This window comes from Parasteatoda tepidariorum, chromosome 3, assembly GCF_982258835.1.
Source record: "Parasteatoda tepidariorum strain Cologne lab strain chromosome 3, Ptep-v5.0, whole genome shotgun sequence".
NCBI lineage: Eukaryota > Metazoa > Arthropoda > Arachnida > Araneae > Theridiidae > Parasteatoda > Parasteatoda tepidariorum.
Window position 1 is genome coordinate 39,803,827 of NC_141757.1, and position 16,287 is coordinate 39,820,113.

Consider the following 16,287-nt stretch of genomic DNA (forward strand, 5'->3'; position numbering starts at 1 on the left):
TCTTTTCTTGTTTGTTTTTATTTTGCCTTAAAATTTGTATATGAAATCTTAACTTTTTTTAAATTATATATTTTTTTATTCTAATGTTTATTATAAATAAAGTTTTGTAAATTATTAATAAGTATTACTTTATGTTCGGCCCGCCGAAAAATTTTAAAATTTTAATTGGCCCGTTGATTAAAAAGGTTGCTCACCCCTGGTTTAGACAATCAGTCATTTCGAAAATCATTAATGTAGTTAGAAAAATATTCTCCGTTTTCATTTGTTTTAACAAGTTTTCTCCTAAATACTGTATATCCAAAATCTCAATTCAGTATCTTCACGTAGAATCGTTATTCCATAATCGTCATATCGACATAATCGATATAATCGACATAAAAATTACAAACTCCATAAGACCCTCATTGAAATAAATGCTTGTGATGCTGTGTTGGCTTATCTATTGCGAAAGATTTTTCCTAGCTAAATGAAGAGTTTTTTTTTTTTTTTTTTTTTTTGTATTACAAAACTAACTTTAAATTAACTGAGATACAATCGATTAAACTTGAAATATGGCATGATTTTTTTTAATATAAGATATACGAATTTAATAAAAAATTGAGAGGTTGAATAATGATTTGTGAAAAGATTGTTATTGCAAGAATTCAAGAGAAAAATAAGAAAATCTTTAATGGTCTTTCTTTGAAAATCCTCAGATATACTTTTAGATGGGAGACAATCGGACGCTTCATAGATTGCAGCCATTTCCTTTTCCTCGTCACTCGTCATAAAATACCTGGCAGCCAGTAAATATATAGATTCCTATTTTTCTAAAAGTTCTTAAACTTCTTTCTTTTCATTTCTTTCTAGCTAGTTTTCTTTTCTCCGGAAATCTCTGGGGTGTGACGAAGCTAATGCATGGACCGAAAAAAAGAGCAAGTTTATTCATCGAAAATCGATGATGGATGTATGTAAGCTTCCTAGCACATACCCTGCATTTCTCCTTTTCAGATTTATTTGTATAAATTCTATTAAAAACTTTATCAATGGCAATATGTGATACCTTCTTGCTTATAAAATCAATACATATGCTAACTTTAAATATAGTGTGAATATTGTTATCGTCAAAGGGTGCATCCCAGATAGCATTGATTTTAATGCAACAGCAACCTCTACCACAAACATGAGGTTTATAAATGATTAGCAATTAAACTATGCAAGCTTGAGACAATGTTAAATTTACCTATACTAGTTTACCCTCTATGTTGCTACATATGGCTTTATTGGAAATATTAATCCATATACAATGTTCAACTTTAAGTGGACATAAACAAGGAGTAAAATGGAGCAAAATTACAATAGCAAACAAAGAAAACACATGACAGACGCATATTAGCACAAAAAGAACACATAGATAAAATTAAAGTAAGAAAAAATAAGTATACATACAGTGAAGAATGAGGAGTAGTCTTTACAAAGAGTTCATGTAATCTCTGGCATCCCAGTGAAGTTTACAGAGATCACCCCGCTCTTGCGATTGTTTGTCCAGTAAAGGGCGTATAAGCAAGTGGTCTGAGTTCATGGTTCCCGAATTGCAGATTTGGCACTCACTAGATGAAAGGATACCTATTCTGTTGAGGTGCTCTGCCAAGCAGTCACGGCCTGTTGAGAGTCTGAAGTTTGCCACAGCCTTCTTACGAGGAAAGTTCACGCTCTATGATTCGCATTAAGCTTCAATAAACAACCCTTTTTGTATCGAAATTGAATCTGTCTTTACAAAACAAGGGTAGAAAATCCTTCCAAAATTAAAAATGAATCACCATATACGAATCGAGAGTAGAAAACATTCTCAAACCGAGTATAAATTCACCATAAATGGTTCATTTTTTCATTTTGTTCATTTTTCACACACTTTTATTATACAGTATTGTCTAGTTCAATCTTATACATAAAATTCATGCGCAAAATACGGCATTTATCAAGGAATTCGTGATACCAAAGTGTATTAGTCTGATATAGGGTGTCATATGTAATGAGAAAGGGAAGTAGCAGTAACTAAAAGTGTTCAAACGGATAAACATAATGTTTAGTTAATAATTATGTTCAACTGCCTCAAGATAATGAGATTATCATATGCAATGAGTAAAAAATGCATTTTCAACAGATGACAATTCTCCAATGACAATCAGCGTTCGGGACGACTTTATGATCGATTTCGGGTCGATCTAATGATATGCAGCAGGTGTCACATATTCTATTGAAGATAGCCCATATGGAAAAATTAACAGTCGCCACTGTCCACAGGGCGACTAAACGTAAGGAGTGATTAAAAAATCTGTCTGCCGCTTGCCACCTACTCATCCCTTTTTTTGTCGGAAGAGTACATTTCAGTATTTTTTCTTTAAGAAAAGTATGAAATTAATGCAAAATTTGTTTAATATTATAAAAATTGTTTTATTTCACGCTTGTTTCTTCTTATTGTTATGTTTCCTATAAGATTGCGACAATTGACCATTGGTCAGTAGGGAAATTTCCAAATTTTGCCCTATGCCATTGCCAGTGGAAAACGTTTTCTGACAGAACCTGTAATCTGCTGCTAAGATTTAAATGAATCTCTACAATAGTTATGGTATATCAAACATTTGACTTAGATCCATGTTCTGAATACATTTTAATAATAATTTCAACATTTTTTTAAAAAAAGAATTGATTCAGCTGACATCCCTGGACAAATTATTCGACGCACTATAAGATTCTATATAAAATCTTAATTAACAGGTGATACTATACAACTTAAATGTTTTTACATGACTAAAACCGATTTGTTTACGTTCGTGTATCAATTGGTTAAATTGGACTGTATAAAATATAAATTCGGCAATTGGATAAATTAGACGATGTATTGTATAAATATAGAATATTTATTTTTTCAGATATTATATTAGTGTATCATAATAATTAGACCAAATTATTCGACGCACTGTAGTGCTTCAATAATTACATGTCTTGCATGAGTTTATATGCAATACTTTTACATTTAAACACACATGTAATAGATTTTTTACATACTTCCTACTTGTATTTATTTTCAACGTATTGCATTGCAATGTTAACCAATTGAAGCACGAACATATCACGTGTAAACTGGTTTCAGCAGCGTAAAAGCAATGATGCTGTATAGTATCCCTTGGTAATTGTGATTTTCCATAGAATCCCATAGTATGTCTAATAATTTGACCTGTGACTGTAGCTGCATTTAATAATTTATATTATTTTTATGATTGATGATTTTCATTATTTTTTACTCTATGAATACGTTCTTTAAAATTCTTCATTATATATATTGCTGTTTTATTCAAAAAATACTTGTATAAACTTCTATTAACTGTTTTAGTAAAAACAATGATGCTGTATAGTATCCCTTGGTAATTGTGATTTTCCATAGAATCCCATAGTACGTCTAATAATTTGACCTGTGACTGTAGCTGCATTTAATAATTAATATTATTTTTATGATTGATGATTTTCATTATTTCTTACACTGTGAATACGTTCTTTAAAATTCTATATTATATAAAACTGTTTTATTATATATAACTGTTTTATTCAAAAAATACTCGTATAAGCTTCTACTAACTGTTTTAGTAAAAACAATGATGCTGTATAGTCTCCCTTTGTAATTGTGATTTCGCATAGAATCCTATAGTGCGTCTAATAATTTAGCCTCAGACTGTAACTGCATTTAATAATTAATATTATTTTTATGATTGATGATTTTCATTATTTCTTACACTGTGAATACGTTCTTTAAAATTCTATATTATATAAAACTGTTTTATTATATATAACTGTTTTATTCAAAAAATACTCGTATAAGCTTCTACTAACTGTTTTAGTAAAAACAATGATGCTGTATAGTATCCCTTTGTAATTGTGATTTCGCATAGAATCCTATAGTGCGTCTAATAATTTAGCCTCAGACTGTAACTGCATTTAATAATTAATATTATTTTTATGATTGATGATTTTCGTTATTTTTTACGCTATGAATACGTTGTTTAAAATTCTTCATTTTATATATAGCACTTTTATTCAAAAAAATAATCAGATAAACTTCTATTAGCTGTTTTAGTTATGCCAAAAAAGGTACTTGAAAATTGAAAGCAGACTATATTTTATTATTTTTACTTTTTAGTTTTTAGAAACATTCCTTTTTTTTAAATCCTTCTGTTTTAGTGTTTTTTTTTTTCGTTTCTAAATGTTAGTAAACACTTTAAAAATCAAACAAAGTTCTCTCAACAATTTGTTAAAGTGTAAACAAAACAAAAAATGTTCTTTTTCCACTTTACTTTTAACAGTGCATCTCTTAAATGTGTTATTTCTAACAAACTGTCTAAGAAGAGTTAAAGTAATTTCTAGAAAGTTAGTGTTTTATAGAAGCACGGTACTATTTTATTTTAACTCTAGATTTTTTTTTTTCAAAAGATTTTATTTTTTAACTAAAGTTTCTATTTTCTGTTAAAAACATTAAAACAAAACTCATTTACTTTGCAAATAATTATTTACATAAATTATGAATAACTTACATTCAAATAATATAAAAAAGAAAAACACGTGTCCCTTTTTTAATCTATACACAGATTTCAAAAACTAAAAAAAATATTCGTACTGTTTACTTTAATGAATGCGATTTCTATGAAATATTAAAATATGCTAAAATATCTGCACAGGCGATATTTTAAGTAACGAAAGCAGATATACATTGTAAAAATATGGATATACTCAAATTTCAGGAAACTCTCTTTGTTTTCGACGATGCCGTTTCCTGGTATATGCTCCGAGTGAACATTTTGTCAAAGTGACGAAATAACCATTGTTACTTCTTTGAGGAAATTAATTCCATCTATAGTAAAGAAATTTTTTTGTCATTCTATTTTTTTTCGAAAGAAAACCTCGCAGTGCTAATTTATCTAACTTTTCTAATCACTTTATCGTGGACACCATATATCATGACAAATGGAACAAAGAGACAACTTACACCTATGCCCGAAGCGGGATCTGAATCCCAAATATTTCTGTGGCGAGGCCAACTCCTTGACCACCATAGAATCCGGTCTGTTTATTTCGCCACTATATTTTCGATCGTTTAATCTTCATCCTAGATTCGTCAAAATGGTCCTGCAGTGGACTGATCGCTAAGACACGGTTCCCAGCGGATCACCGAAGTCAAGCATCACTGGCGGCGGTCAGTGTGCGGATGGGTGACCACTTGGATCAGTCTGCGTAGGGACCGAGGGTGTGCGGTATTGGTTCTCGTTAAACTGTTCTACCGTAAAGTGCTCGACTTCGCGTGCAGGTCGTTGGGCTGCCGAAGCGGGGGCGCCATCCCCTCTGCAGAGAATCAAAATTGTGATGGCATGTCTTCGGATCATCCTCAGGGATGTTTCCCAGACCATCACCAATAGCCCATTGTGCAGCTCTAGTGTGACGTAAATTAACTACTACAACAACCGTTTCTACACAATTCACGTGATGAAGCACACGAAACATATGATTTCATGAGATATACAGATCACGTGGCGAAGCAATTCTCAAAATTAACAAAATATAGCTCAAGGATTGCTGAATTATCAGAAATGAAAGTTTTATTTTTGATTTATTTATTTCTATGAATAAAAATACATTTACTCCAAAGGATAGCAAAATAAAGAATAATACATCTCCCTCAATAACTTGCATTCTAATGAATAAATTTTCAGGAATTAACTGCCAATCTTAAAGTTTTAAATGGAAAACCACAAACATTCTAATTATTCAGTGCCTGCTATCAATTGATTTTCGGATTCAAAATCAAAGATCTATTTTTACTGAATAAACGGATTAGAAATTTTAACCAACAAAATGAAGGGAGTAAAAGTAATCTAGATCATATGGTCCCAATAGCTCAGTCAGGAGTGCAATAGAAAGCTTGGGCTTCTTTATGCTAACTTTGCCAACTCTCTGGAATTAGTCAAATAATTTAGATTAGATAGTCGTATAAATTAGATAGTCGAATAATTTTTTCTTGCAATTATAATTAGGCATAATAAATACTTTTTTTCTAATTATTTATTATTTTATTATTTGCTAAAATAATTTTCAGTTGAACTACAGGTAAAACAATTTTTTACATAATTTCACTTAAGCAATTTTAAATTACAACTTTGAAAAATTATGTAAAATTAGTTAAATAGCAAAAGAAAAACGATTTTAAAATCTCCGTACAATTACTTACATTTAAAACTCTAAGTTAACATAAATTAAATTGAATTTTCACTTCTCACGAGACATTAATTTTTCCAAAAACCTCAGAAGAAATATTTATTTGCTTCATTTTGTACATACTTAGCCGGAGCCTAATCTTTTTATTTTCTTTCGACTTCTTACACAAATCCATAAGACAAAAACAAACATTTATTTTGTACTTTAGATCGGATTTTTTCCTACAGGAATTCAAGGATTTAGATAAAGCTATTTACAGTGAAGATACTTAATGTTATTTGTCTAACAAATACTTTAGATAAAACTAATAATTCTCTTCAACACCATTCCTGTGAGATATCCTTGTATGCCTACTACTGAGAAGAATAAATATTGAAGAATGCAATTCTCTAATATTATTTCCAGACAAATTTGGAAATAAATCTGTTGGGTGTTTTAAAGCCCTTTTATTATGAAAGTTTAGAGTTGTATATTTTATGTTTTTGGGAATAGGGAAGAATTGGGAAATATTATATTTTAGGAAAATATTATAGATTGCCTACCTTGATCCGCATTTGCTGTAGACCAGTTTAATTAACAGCCCTACTCAGAACAGAGATTTTGCATTCATTATATATAGTTGATGCAACAACAACTACTATCGGCTGTGTTGGTAATTGTTTCAGCTTTTCCATTCATGTGCTAGAAAACTTTTTGTTTATGGTTTTTAATTGCTGTTTAATTTTTCAAACAAATTAAATGGTAAATAAAACTCTATAGTACTTAGATTTGATTGTCCTATAGTACTTGCCACTAGAAAGTGGTGGCCTAGTGGTTCGAAAATCACACTCCGGTCCTGAACCGGCCCGTGTTTGTTTCTCAACTCCACTGAGACCCACCGAGTACATGCGATACACGTGCTCGTAAAATATGTGGTTGATGAAAGTTCTGGAATGTATGGAAGTCCTGTGATCGGTCAATGAGCAGTACCAACGGTACTGTGATTTGGAGAAAATTCCATTCCCTTTCAAATCTATGTTGAGGAAGTGACAGCACAAATAACTGGTGCTGCCATCTATCCGCGGGGCTCTGAGCAAAGACATACTTTCATCCTTACGGTATTCTCTTATCAAAAAGACGTATCTTCCTGACTTAATTTTCAAAAGGTCAATAGCTGGCCAGCTTGGATTATCCAAGTGTCATTAGAAACAACAACATTTAAAATCAGAACTAATGTAGATGAGTACCAAAATATCATTTCTTAAAAAAAATAATATTCAATCTTTTATTAGGTGAAATAATTTATTTTTGTTTGGCTTTAAAAATTCCAAATCCCTTTATTTTTGACAGGTCTCTGTTTCGACTCTTAAATTTGCTTAAGGTATGGGTAACTAGCCCAGTTAACAGAAATATACTTCTTCTTCTTAACTTGCAAAACACAATATGTAATTTCTTTATGTTCTTTATAAAACTGTAATTTTTTTAAATATTCTGATGAAATATTCCTTGATATTACATTTATGATTAATTTCATCTTTGCAAGCTACTTGAAAAAAGTTATAGCTTCATAAATATCAAATTTCAAGTAGCTGAATTTAAGAGAATTTATCTCAAACTATTATCTAAGGGGTTACATCCGATGATCCAAGGTATCCATAAGAGGATGCAAGGAACATTATGTTGTCTCCATGACCAATTTTCCATTCTTAATATTTTTGAAGTATTTTTTGAATAATACTTTTATGAAGTTCTTATAGAATTCATTTACATAAAAAAATATTTTAAGAAGCATACGTATGATATATCTACCACAAAATTTCGAAAAAATTTGAATTATTACTTATAGTATAAAAAATATGAAGTTTCAATTGATCCAAGGTACAAGACTCTCTTAAAACTAGCCATAACAAAACACGACTGAACCAAATTTTTAACAGCTAGATCATAGTTACGATAAATTAGAAAAATAAAAGAAATCTGGGCACTTAAATGTAACATAAATTATATATCTTACTATAATGAAGCTGTCATAAATTACAGTTCATGATTATAAATGCTGTCAATCAAATTTAAACATTTTGTTATTTGATACATATAACTAGATAATTTCGAAGAAGAATTTGATTTAGCTAAATATGTATATAAATTAATTATAAAATTTCACTTCATTTATAATCCTAATATAAAAGAAATAGTATTATTTTAACTATGTGATCATAAGAATTAAAATGTTAAAGGAATCAAATCATATTCCATAAATGGATATAGAAATACTAATGGAATAAACATTTACAAAGGAAAATACAGTTCATTCTAATAAAGGTTACACATATTCAACTGTCCAGAAGAATATCATCCAGACCATTTCATGGTGTGTGCCTAAAAGTGTAACGAGTTCAAGGAAAAATGATAGCTATATTTTCTTGATTTTATTGTGCCTTTAATTTACTTTCCATATTTACGTTCTTTTTCATTAATCAGACTTTGAGAATCAAGTGAAACAGGCCGGGGTGATCTCTAATATTATACTTATTCCGTTTTTAATATGAATAAAATATACCTTACGTATTCTAAAAAAAGTTTAATTTTATTGGGAGTACAAAATAGTTCAGTCCGTTTTTAAAAGATGGCTCTGGTGTTATGAATGCTATATAGTGACAGCCGATTTTGAGAGATTCTACATCTCAATTATTCAATCCCGATTTTGAGAGATTAAACATCTGTCAATAATACTCAGTTTATATAACTTTGAGTTTCATACCAAAACCCTGTTTTTTACTTTGTTGAATATATCAAATTTTGTGGTAACGAAGCACCACTTGCGGGAGGTTTTATGTTTCTGCTTTAATTGGAAGAAAAGTGCATCGAATGCTTGTACAAGTTTATGGTGAATATGCTCCAACTGATAAATCATGTAGGGAATGGTTTCAACGTTTCAAGAATGATGAATAGTTTTGTATTCTATGAGCTGCTATAACCTGGTGATTCCATTACGGGGGATCGGTATAAGCTACAATTGATTCGTTTGAGTCGTGCATTACGAGAAAAACGGCTGGAATACGAGCAAAGACATGACTAAGTTATTCTTTTGCATAACAACGGTTGGCCTGATGTCTCGAAAGTCGTAAAAAATTATATTGAAACGCTCAAGTGGAACATTTTACTGCATCCACTGTATTCTTTGGACATTGCTCCTTCTGATTACTGGTTGTTCCGACGGATGCAGTACGATTTGGCAGGTCACCAGTTCACTTCTTTAGCAGAAATCGAAATTTGGCTCCTTACTTGGATAGCCTCAAAAGACGAGACATTTTTTTGAGATGGAATTCGAAAATTGCCCGAGAGGTGGGAAAAAGTAGTAGCCAGCGATGTACAGTAATTTTATTAATCTGTTCATTCATTTTGGTCTAAAATAAATGCATTTTTGATCACAAAAAAACGAACCGAATTAATTTGTACTCCCAATAATGTAATAAAACAGTGATTTTGTAGATGGAGTGATTTGTGTTCAACGTAACATAATTCAAATAAGCGCAATAAAACATGGTCTTGTACTTTTAATGCATAGTCACGGTAAATAGTTTGTTTAATTTAGTGCGTCTATGTAAAATACGAAATTGAATAGCTTACAATCTCATTTTAAAAGAATTCAGCGTTTATTTCAATGATTATGTAAAATATAAGTAAGTAATTATTTTAACTCGCAAACATTTATTTTACATTAAACATGCTTTTATATCAGATAAATTAAGAAATTTAATATTAAAATTGAAAAATGGTACAGTGAGAAAAACTGTAATCTGTATAGAAATTTAAAGCACTTTCATTTTCATTTTATAATGTTTTGTTTAATATTCCTCACATTAGTTACGTTAAAGTGTAAAATAATATTTAGTCTCACATATCTTTCCTTTTTTGAAAAAAAAAATTGCTTCATTTTAATTAACGGTTATCAGCTCTTCGTTTTGCTCAGAAAGATTCATTTACATTTTAAAAAAGAAGAAATGGATATCCATTGAGCAATACAACGCAAAAAGAACTTATATTCCTAAATTAATCACTTTTTCTTTAAGAAAAAGGAGAGTAGTTAATTAAATATATTCTAAAGAAAACAGTTGGAAATAACAGTTTTAAGGTAAAAAAAAACTGCTTGTGAGAAAGAATTTCAATATCTAATTATGAGACTCGCAGTAAAAAATTAAGTCTAAGCTAATTAAGTTCTCTTTACAATTTGCCATCCCATCAGAGGAGTAACGACGAAAATTGCACTGGCAGTCGCGCGATACTTGCATACACCTGTATACTAGCTAGTTCCATTGTGATAGTAAGTATTTTAAAAGATCATGATCAAAGAAGACTATAGAAAAAGATAAATATTTCTGTAATCATGCTTATTTTTACCATATTTGAAAGATGTATTAATATTTTTCATCTTTAAGAAAATTATTTTAAGGTTATAATAATCTACATTTAGTAATAGGTTAAGAAAATTATACATCGAAACAGAACGTAATAGTAATTATTCTGTTAACCGGTGAACTCCCGTGCGAATCACTGATAAGGTGAAACCTTCTAAACCAGTTTGATATTCGTATTGAATTTGAAGATGACTTTAAGAATGTTTTTTCAACTCCTCTCTGTATAATGTGCCATAACCCCTTTAATTTATTCGCTAGAGTTGAATAATTTTTTTTTCTTGCTTAAATATTAACTTTAGTACCCTAAAATACATTTTTTTACTTCCTTTTTTTTTAATCGGAGTGAGAAATACTGTTTGTAAAGTTTCTCAGATCTTTTTTCGTAGTTTTTGAATGCTCTGTGGCTTTTACAGCAATACGTACAAGTTATACAACATTACATGAAATTCATAAAGTGTTTCGAATGCATGGTTGCCGCTTCCTTGCCGTTATCCCTTCCATAGATAGAACAACGCTTTAAAAATGAAAATCGAAAAACAAAATTCTGATTAAGGCGCAGACGAATTAATAAATAAAGGGAAGGAAATGGAACACCCTGTATTATCAAAACATACTAAAACTCAATTTAAATGGCTTTGACAAACCACATCTTCTTTTTAATAAAAACAATGCCTTTTTTTCAACTGATTTGGATTTCTAGCCTTCAAATAATAAGAGGTAGGATAGTCTCAAACTGAGAAGTATGGTCCCAACAATTTTGTCAGGAGAGCGGTTGAAATTTTCGACCCGTTAATGTTAATTTTACATTTTGCGTATTTCGTCATATCTCGAGAACTTTTTAAACAAATAAAAAAAATTGCTCTCATCTATAAAATTTGTTTATCCATAGATCTGTGCAAACAAAATAAACAGATTCCATAATAGCGTACAAAAACTTTTAGATTAGCTTAGGATGTTCCGGAAATATGGCGAAATGGGCAAAAAGTGATATTAAAATCACATAAATTTCAACCACTCCACCGATTAAACCACAGCAACCATATTCGCCAGACTGTAACTACCCTTACATTATGATGGTCAGAATTCCAAATCTGATTTTTTTTTAAAATGCAAGCATTCAAAGAATTATATTTTTGTGTCTGATTATGTAGTTTGAAAAATCGTCTGCTCTAAGACGATATTGATACAAAAGCATATATGAGAGTACCCCATTAAACAATTAAAATTCAATCTCCTAGTACAGGAAGATCCGATCACTAGTTCAAACTTTATGTGGGTGCTAAGTCTTTTTTAATACCATACTATTATTTAATAACATGGTGCTTTATGTTTGTGTCCATTATGAGAAAATAATTTAATGCAATAATGCTTAAAATAATAGTACAATACCAAAGATTATGTGGTTCTGGATTCTATTATTATTCAATACTGATTTTGAAATCTATAACAAATTAAACGTGCTCATTTTATATTTGTTTTTAAATTTACAGAAAATTATTTATCTCTTTAAAACGTAATGGTTTTTATCTCATGTTCTTAAGGAAAATTATTAAAATTTCCCAAATATTTTAAAATTTATGATTTATTATGAAATCATATTTCATTGTTAATTTTACCATGATCATAACCGAAGCACCTGGGTAAAAGATTCCTAGCTTTTCGATGTGTCAACTGAGCCAGGAGCACGAAAGTTTACTACTTCACCCATACTTTTTTTTTCTAATGTAAACAGCAAATATTTTTTTCTGTTCTTTTTAATTAAATAAATAATCATGTTTAACCTATAAACTGTAAAAATATTTCTACCAAATTACACGAAAAGTAACAACAAATTTAGCACGACTTTGTTTCTTCTAGTTATCTTGAGAAGAAGAACCTTGGCTAAGGGAAGAATGTCTTGGCATTGGCTTGTTGAGAAGGTCGAGGTCCATCCTGGGCTGTCGTGCCAATGAGAAGAAGAAGAAGAAGTTATCTCGAAAATCAGTTTTTATGCATATTGATTACGATAATGTATCTAAATATGTTATTAATAAATATAGTGTTAATAAAGTATACACAATAGCTTCTTTCAACACTGTTTAAAAAACAATGAAATATTTAAACTAATTCCTTGGTGGAACATACAAGTACTAATTATTAATATTTTATTTACATTGGAAATACTTTTTTTTACATTATTTACAATTAAACATATACCCTTTGAAATAAAATATTAAAAACACTATTCCTTTTTAAAGAGGTAGCTTGTTTATCTTTTTAATTGTTTTATCTACTGTTAATAACACTGTTAGTAAGAAAAGAATTCTGACGACATTTTTTCAAAGCATATTTTTTTATTATAATCGATTCGCAAGACAGGAAAACATTAAATATTTTTATAATAATTAACACTACACTTAATTTAATTTCAATAAAAATATTCCCTAAAGTATTTTTTTTCTCATCAAGATTTACTTTTTTACGAATAAATTTGATTTCAATAAAAATATTCCCTAAAGAATTTTTTTCTCATCAGGACTTACTTTTTTACAAATATTTTAAAACTGATATTGAAAATTATACAATTAGCAGTAAGGTCATGGTGTCGTAAAAATTATATAAGAAATTAAAATTGAGGAAAAAATTAAAATTTGCTCCAATACTTTCAAAAGGAATAAATTGAAAAATAACAGCATCAAAAAAATTACTTTTTTAATAATATTTTTAAGTAAACGATGTTAAAAAAGGTTGTTTTTTTAGTTACTGATTATCCAACATGATCAAACCCCTTATTCTACCTTATTTGATCTTATATTTGGATAAATGATTAGTAAGAAATAAATTTTTCTAATAAGAACTTATATCATAAAATTTTCAGATATTTCAATGATTCACCTTTTTTGTATATGTAATTAACTTTCTGGCATGACTGAACTGATTTAAATTCTTTATATTAATTTTAAATAATTATAGCCTTAATTGTATTAAAAAATCAGCACACGGAATGATTAGGATAAAAATAATGAGAATAAAAATATAGCACACACAAAATGTGATCTTTAGATTGCTTTCATTCTGCTTCGATTGTAAAACTAGTTTGTTGAATCAGGAGACCTAAAAATTATTTTTTTGAAAGCTTTTCTGTTATCTGCCTTGTTTGTGTTTATTCGAATACAGCTGTGGCTCGGTGGTCTAGGGGTATGATTCTCGCTTTGGGTGCGAGAGGTCCCGGGTTCAAATCCCGGCCGGGCCCGCGGAGAATTAATTTTGTCAGAATTTGATTCCACAAATAAACAGAAAATAATTAGAAGTAAGTTTAAAAATGAAATATTAGATTTAAATATTTTTCCCCACAAATAAATGTAATGAAAATAATTGATATATTTAAATGTTTGATAACATATTATTAATCAAATTTAAAATAATAATTGCAACGCCACAATAGTCATTATATATTTTCTTAACAATCAATGTAACGGCTAATTTTTTTATTTCATTACTAATATAAGACTCATTAATTCACTGTCGCGACTAAATCGAGAACAAAAATCTATTGCATAAAATTTTTTTTTGTAACACGGAGAAGATCCATAAATTTAATTAAAATAAAATATTACATATTTCTTTTGTGTGTCCAGCCGTGGTATATGTGATGTCACAATAGGCATTACACATATATCTCCCAGCTTTTAAAATTTCTTTAATTTCTTAAACTAATTTTTTTAATCATTCTTAACCGAATTTTAATTAAATTAAACCAATTATTTAATTTTTATTTCAATTTGCAAAAAGATTGTATAAAATATATATTTTATTACTTTCTTAACAATCAATGTAACGGCTAACTTTTTATTTTAATACTAATGTAAGACTCATTAATTCACTGTCGCGACTAAATCGAAAACAAAAATCTATTTATAACTGTTTATTACTTACTTCTTACCGCAGAAATGTTTCACTTACATGGTTATACTAATTCTCACAGTCTTTTTCGGTGAATCACTTTTGCCAAATTATATTCAAATTTAATATTGATTATGGGGGCTTGGCTTCATTTTTGGCTACAATATCTTTCGATAAATCGCTAAAACATGGATCTCTTCGCATGTTCCTAACTGTCCGTTGGAAACAATTCATTTACTTTCAATTTGGAATTATTGGTAACTGGGGGGGGGGGGATCCTTGGGCTTTTAAGTCCCAACCGTTGAATACTTATCTTTCTATCGTAACAGAAATTCTCGATGTTGAGAGAATTATTATCTTGATTCTCTTAATGGACTTCTTTTCTTTATTTTTATATTTTTGAATGTGGCCATATTCTATATAATATTTACTTAAAAAATAAATTTTATCTAAAAAGAATTTGATGCTCCTTTCTGGGATAATATTCTTACATCACATACAAATTAAAATGTATCTGCAACGGCCAAAAGTAAGCTTAATACTATAATAATGCTACCAGAACGAAATACTAAAATTAAACTAATCACTGCCTCCCCAATAATGCTCAAAATATTTAGCCGAGTTTTAAATATTTAGTCAAATAAATATTAAATGAGGCAATTTAAAAGGTTTACTATTTAGCAACTTAATTTTGGTGCTTTTTTCTTTGAATCAGAAAAATAAATCAGATCCTTAAGAGTTTCTTATTTTCACGAGAAGGAACTTAAGTAAATTGAATAAAAGAATGTGTTGATACCATGATTAGTTTTTGAACTGGGAAACTCACATTCAAAGACAGTAAAGTTTCCTACATTACCTGTGCATTAGCGATATTTCTTGCTTGGTAAAAACAATCTTAAGTTTTAGATATTCATGACACAATATTGCATAAAATTCGATTGGGATTAAATCGGAAAATTTGGTATATCTGTAATTGAGGTCGTTAATTATGCAATAAGTTAATAATTAATGGGATTAATTTATTAAAAAAGTAAACAAAGCTTCATGTAACATTTATTTTAATGTAGATACATGTTATTAAGAGACAAACACTATACTAATAAAAACATACTTCCATATAAGTGGCAAATCTGTTCTTCACATAATTATCCAGCTATGCAAACTTATTATTTTAATGCCAATTTTAACGCTTTTTGCTTCTAAGAAGTATTACAAGACAAAATTGTTTATCATGTTAATATAATGCTCATATATTTGCATGATAAGAGGAAACAGCACAATAGAAGCCTTTAAAAAAAAAAGAAGGATTACGATTGTAGTCAATACATTTTTTATATATACTACATTGGTTGTGATTAATTCCTTTATTACATTTTTTCATCGCATTGTACATTTTTTAATAATTATTTTATCATATTCCAAATATAAAATTTTTTAAAAAAAATGCTTATATAGCGCAATGTTTACAACTTATTTTTGTTTTAAAAAATTTCTGTCACTTGTATTCATAAATTTTTTTAAAAAAATCATCCGAATTGATTCCGTTTGTATTTTTTCAAACTACATGAATGTGATTTTTGTGGTATGTAGGATTTTCAAAAAACATTTTTTTTCATAAAATGGTAGTGTTTTGAAAAAAAGTTTAAAAAATGACATGAAATAAGTTATAATTTCGTAGATTATCCATAACTAGCCAACCCATTTAAAAAAATTTTACATGTAATGAAAACTGTATTTATTGTGAACATGGAGAGAAAATTTTTCGTAA

General features: G+C 29.1%; 1 non-coding gene across 1 annotated transcript; it reads left to right on the top strand.

Moving 5' to 3' along the window:
* The first annotated feature begins 13,797 nt into the window (after positions 1 to 13,797).
* Positions 13,798 to 13,869, top strand: TRNAP-UGG (transfer RNA proline (anticodon UGG)). Its single transcript has one exon. It is a non-coding gene; the product is annotated as a tRNA-Pro (tRNA).
* The last annotated feature ends 2,418 nt before the right edge of the window (positions 13,870 to 16,287 follow it).